We start from the raw sequence: 6,397 nt of genomic DNA on the forward strand, positions 1-6,397 counted from the left end.
CTTTCTGGCAATTAACACAGATTTGTATATACTTGTTTAACTGAAAAAGTGAGAAAACTTTCATTTTAGATTTCAACAATGATTCATCTTAATCAAACATAAAATTATAAAACAATGCCATCGTTAAAGGATTCATATAAATGTTAGTAATTCAAACTTTAACAGTGAAATGTTGGACTTAAGGGTAAATGTTTACATTACTATTTGTCTGTATAGCTATTCTACGGATAGTATTTTCATTGACTATCATGCTACATACTCGTCAGCTTATAAACATGGAATACAGAGAGCAGATTGTAATTTAACCGATTCCCTGGCTTACAGCTGTTTGTGTTGCTTATTTTTTCCTAAATATGAACCTAGACTTCGAATAATTAAATTATAAAAATAATGTTTATCAGTTGTATCTCTTTTGTTATCAATATCAATAAAAGGAGATCTAGATGTTGCCATACTTCAATAAACAGCAACCCAAAGACACAAATAAGAAAAATCAATTACAAATATACTTTTAATATCAATATACTTCTCATAACGGAAATAAAAGTATTGCCGAAAATGAATTGTAGAACGCAGCTGAATTTCCATAAAGTCGATGTCCAGTATAGGTATTACTGTTGTGAACACGAACCCAAACAAGATCGCTTTTTTCTAAAGACAATACTAGTGTTTGGCTCATTGACTCTAATGATTGGCCAGCCGGCGTGTACATACTTCCTTGAATATCACCGTTTCGAACCAGTTCTACATGCATGTCTTCATTTACGTGATTCATGGACGAAACAGCGACCAAGTATATTCCTTTTATAGGAATATTAGCGTGACCATGACGTGGATCATACACATTGCCCACATTGGTAAGTATCTTGTTGTATTTGACTACTTGAAGTGGTCCAAGAGTGGCTTTGTGATCCAAAATGACAGAAAATGCAACAATGCTTGAGGTCGGAACTGCAAGAATTATAATATCATATATTTGCATATATATGATTATTGAGTATAGGCATGTCTTATGAATTGTCGCAAAATTTGGATTACCTGTTAATCACAAAACAAGTGATATGTTTTCAAAGTTAAGTAAAATACGAAATTGTGACATGGAAACACCATAATAAACAATCAGGTATTTACCGACTCTATCTTATTAAAATAAGTAAAAGGCACATTCTTATTCCTTCAGAACAATATGGTTTCAGCAAGAGTCAAATAAGGGTGACGACCTTTTAAAAAAATGTCATAGTTGAATATATATGCTTGAGTCATTTTCTCATTGTCTTCTACCGCTCCCTGACAATAAAAAAAGCATCTTTCCAGTTCACCATTGGACCTGTTATGTTGTTATGTTTAAAGCATGATGAAAAAAGAAAAAGAAAATTAAATCTATATATGTATATGTCTAAAAGACTTTTTGTTAGTATCGGTGTCTTAAGTTACGACAATAAAGCAGACTCACCGTTTTAAAGCAGCCGTTTCGAAATTGTATCAATCACCGATTGAGGATCTGGTAATATTCTATTAGGATATTTATCTAAGTTTGTTTGTAAAGTGTGTGGATCTTCATTGTCAAAGTTGTTTTCATTGCACTGTCGGTGTACAAGAATGGACAAACGTCGCACCTTTTCGTTTAGTTTGTTATTGCCCTTTTCGACTTTGCGACATCTGTGTAACAGCTCTGTCTGTGACTTGTCGAGTTCCTTCAGTTTCATTTGCAGATTATTGTTGTCACTCTTCATGTTTTTGTTTTCAAGTCTTAGATGAGTAACTTCATCCAATACCCTGTCTTTCAATACAAATAATTGATACAATTATTTTTCTATAAATATAATATTGATATGTATTGAGACTAACAAATTGGCGAAAGGCGAGAATTGTTCCGAATACGAACATGTGTTAGTTTGTGACTTTCTACTAATATTGATGATGCATTGCGGTTAAAAATGGATAGTCACAGTAATTATATGAAATCAAACAAATTTAAAACTTATAGTCCATCCTTTAAAGAACCCAGATTCTGAATTAACTTGACGTGATATGAAATATTTACACGAAATAAAACTGTTACAATATTGTGTAGATAAAGGCAACAGAAAGTGTGGTATTTGCAGTATTTAAGTTACATGACAACTATAGAAGGTATATATGTTATTACTAGTATTTTAATTTATACGAAAAATGGATTTCTAAATTACATATATGTCGTACGAAGCTCTCAGGAATCGTTGGGTTTATTTTGTTTGTTTTATGAGTTCCACATTTTACGGACAAAAGACCCCATAGAAAAATAAATTACAGAAATACATAACTCCAAAGAAAGTCAGCCACGAATGGTCCTTTATAAAATGGCAAAATCAAAATCTCAAGCACGCCTCAAATACGGTTAAGGTAATCTATGCCTGTGATAAGAAAATCCTTAGTTGTTCGTAAAGTTCAAAGTTTGGTAAACAGTAAATTTATAAAAATGACCATATAATTGATAACAACAAAGTGCTGACTACTGGGCCCGTGATATCATCGGGGACGAAACGTCCACCCGCAGTGGCATCGACCCAGGGTGTAAATAGTTATGAAAGTTACCAGGATTATAATTTAATACGCCAGACTCGCGTTTTGTCTACCTTACGACTCATCAGTGACACTCAAATCAAAATAGTTATAAAATAGCCTTCAGCGGAAACGTACAAAGGCAAAATGACAATCATACAAAACCCAAAGTTATTTACACACTTGAATATTCGAGGAGCTACATGTCACAGGGAACTTTAAAATAATGTCTAAATTCCTCTTACGTTAACCTTTACTAAGGGAGTTGGAACCCTTGTTCTTATCAGTTTCTACAAATTTTAGAAAGGTATGTTAAAATATAATGAGTTACAACGTTATTTTTACGATAAAAAGACATGAAAGAGGCAATAAATCCAGTATCCTATGACACAATGGTTGTTTCCTTGTTTCCGGTCCAACTATTGAATCTTGTATACATCCCAATCTCCACGTCTTCCTTTAAATGATTTTAGAGCTAACTGCATTGTGTTTTCTAATAAATCCGAATTTAAGAAGCAAATAGTTACCTAGAATTTTCTTTATATCAGCAATAGATTCAACATCCTCGACCTGTTTACCATGAATTATACCATATAAACAAAACACTAATACAACGACAAGTTTCTTTGAAACAACCATTCTAGAATCGTTTCAAAATAACAACAGACATATATCGAATGTCGGTAATTATGTCACCTGTTCAAGATATGACAAGGAAAAGTTCAATCAAAACGTGTTGGAAGGTATAGTTCATACAGCTAGACCACATGTATTTGTTAGATAAGAACTCATCACGCAGACTGATTACGAAAAATACGTGTCGTTGAAAACAAATGAATATGTGTCAGTTGTAAACAAATTGCAGTTAATTTATGTGTAATTTGGTCCCTTGTGGAGAGTTTTCTTCATCAGCATTCATACCACATCTTCTTGTTATGAAAATTCTCTCCTGTAATCAAGGTGGGCATCGTGTTGAATGGATTTGAGTTGATGAACTTACTACATGAACAAATACGTGACGGATAATACTTGTGCTTTCCTTTTAATGTTACTTTTGAAAGAAATCACTTCAAATATTGTCACAATAAAAGTTCTAGTGTTGTGTATTTCAATTTTCTAAAATAAGTTTCCAGAAGTTAAATTATAATAGTATTCCTTTGCATTATTTATATCTGTCATAAAATCAACGAGATATTTTACATTCACTCTGGTGAGGCATTAATTGTCCATATACATGTACACAATGTTTACGTTTACGTTTGTTTTTTTGTTTAATAAACAATCTCTAATTTTCAACTAATTGAACGATTTTGTGTTCCCCTCAGTTTTAGTTTGTTATCCCGAATTGGTTTTTTTTTTTTTTTTATCTCAATCGATTTATGAATTTCTAACAGCGGTATATATTGTTGCCTTTATTTAGACTCCAAACGGAAAGTCCTAAATCAAAAGACAAAATCAAAAGCTATAACACATAAAACGAAAGGATAATAACTGTCGTATTCTTGACTTGGTACAGGCATTTTTTTATGTAGAACCTGGTTTTATGGCTAGCTTAATGTCTCACTTGTATGACAGTGCATCATATTCCATTATATTGGCAACAATCGATGCAAAAACAAACAGACAAAATAGGTAAAAATGTCACAAAAAGGGGTACAATATATAGTTCAATGGGCGTTACAATCCAACAGTTTAAAGAAATGTCAGTTTCCTAGTCATCTACCTGTAGGTGAATATCGTCTGTCTGTTGAAGCTATGAAATACTAACTACAATTAAGCGCTCTTTCCATACCATTTGGTTTGGTAATAGATACGAATAGGCGCTCTTTACTATAATATCCTCCCAAATCAACATTAACGAATCATCACGTATCAAACCATTTGTGTTCGAGCACATTAAATACTGAACGTCCATGAAACATACAAAGCTGGCAAAAACAAAACAACGGTAACACGGTGTTTCTATAGAAATTCCATATATTAGATAAAAACACAAACACAAAAACAACAGAAAAAAGAACGTCGTCCTTTATTTGGCTTTTTCACGTTTAATGATTCGAGCATCATTGATGAATCTTTTGTAGACAAAATGCGCGTCTAGCGAAAATATAAAATTTCAATCCTGGTATCTATGATGAGTGTTTTTGCTGGTATTTTTATCCCCAAATTAGGGGTATTATGAATGCGGTCTGTGTGTCCGGTCGTTTTTGCATCTCTTCGTTCGTCCGTCAGTTCAGCTTTATGCTAAAGTTTTTGGTCAAGGTAGTTTTTTTTTATGAAGTTGAAGTCTACATGTTCCTTATGATTTGATCTTTCCAATTTTAATGCCAAATTACGTACATGTTTGCACCTAATGTCACGGTCCACTGTGTATAGAAAATGAAAGTACATGTTCAGCATTCGTGTACTATTGACACATTCTTGTTCTATCTGCAACATCACTAAGCTAGTCAGAACGAATTCATCCATTTAAGGTCAGGTTGTTATCTTGTAATTCGTTTCTGTGTGTGTTGCATTGTGGTTTGTTTTTTGTTGTGCTTCTGTTGTTTTATTGTTTTCCTCTTATAGTTGATGTGTTTTCCTCGGTTTTAGTTTGTAACCTGAATTTGTTTTCTTCAAACAATCAATACATGACTTTCTAACAACGGTATACTACTGTTGCCTTCATTTAAGATCAAGGCAATTCTGTGTAGACAAAAGATATAATTTATATAATGCAGACTACACAGTATGTGATTCATGATACATTTAATGATTTGTATTAAATTGTAATGATAATATAAAAAAGGAGATGTGGTACTATTGCCAATGAGACAACACTCCACAAGCGACCAAGTGACACAGAATACAGTAAAACAAATAGAACATTAATCATAATAATGGAATATGTAGACACCTCTCTAACAAGCAAAACACCCCTAACTGTAAAAATATAAGGGTATACACTAGAGACACCTGGACGCATTCTACTGTATCCACCCAGCACGAGCAACAAACCTTGCAAATAAAAAAAGAAGATTGTTAGTTCTGACCTTACCCACCAGTAGGATATGTCAGATAATTCAACAAAACGAAAACATTGAAAGATGAAAATACAATTAATGTAGCTATAGTGGATTGATTTTTGTTTTGTAACCAGCCACATACTGACTCTTGGATGAATTGTTGCAATCGTTTGTTAAAATGCGTAGAACTTGACCTTCTTTCCAGTTTGAACTGTCTTGAAGTATCTTAAAATTAGTATGATACATCAATAAAACTGTTTTGAAACGGTATAAGGATTGTATATATGTATCCTTTAAATTCTGTTGAAATAATTGTGTGTAACATTATCGAAGTCTTTTTGATGTGACCGTTGTATTGATTATGTCTTAAGTTTCTGATAAAGGTTTTGGGTCTTAAAAATTAGTTTTTATCCAGAATATTAGTATCCGATGAATAATATTAGTACAACAGCCACAGTATAAATAGTGGGTACAGATAAAGTGGTTTTGTATTAATAAATCTGTGAAGAAGTTATCAGGTTTGACACTTCTCAGTGTGTATCGATTATCAGGTTGTCTGCATACTGATATTGAAAAATATCAGCTATGGTTCACAGCATTTTGTCGAGGGAGCGCAGCGAACGAAATGAAAAACCGTCACATTGTGGCAAGTAGCTGATTTAATATTCAGATAACCTGATAGTTATGGTGGCCGGTTAAGGCTATTTCTTGTATTCGCGTTTTCGCCCTATAAAATATGAAGGGCGAAAACGCGAAATGGCCTTAACCGGCCACCATAGATAATCGATTTATCTGTCTGTATTGGCGTCTTTCGGAAGTGTATTCTTTGTTTCATCAGCAAACCAGAAGAT

The 6,397-nt window shown here is 33.1% G+C and overlaps 1 long non-coding RNA gene across 1 annotated transcript; it reads right to left on the reverse strand.

Annotated features, from left to right (window-relative positions):
- Positions 1-497: 497 nt before the first annotated feature.
- On the reverse strand, positions 498-3,209 carry LOC143057878 (uncharacterized). Its single transcript, XR_012972846.1, has 3 exons — positions 3,069-3,209; positions 1,454-1,780; positions 498-951 (listed from the first exon to the last, which is right to left on the reverse strand). It is a non-coding gene; the product is annotated as an uncharacterized LOC143057878 (long non-coding RNA).
- Positions 3,210-6,397: the final 3,188 nt, after the last annotated feature.

The sequence above is a fragment of the Mytilus galloprovincialis genome, chromosome 13 (assembly GCF_965363235.1).
Source record: "Mytilus galloprovincialis chromosome 13, xbMytGall1.hap1.1, whole genome shotgun sequence".
In the NCBI taxonomy this organism is placed as follows: domain Eukaryota; kingdom Metazoa; phylum Mollusca; class Bivalvia; order Mytilida; family Mytilidae; genus Mytilus; species Mytilus galloprovincialis.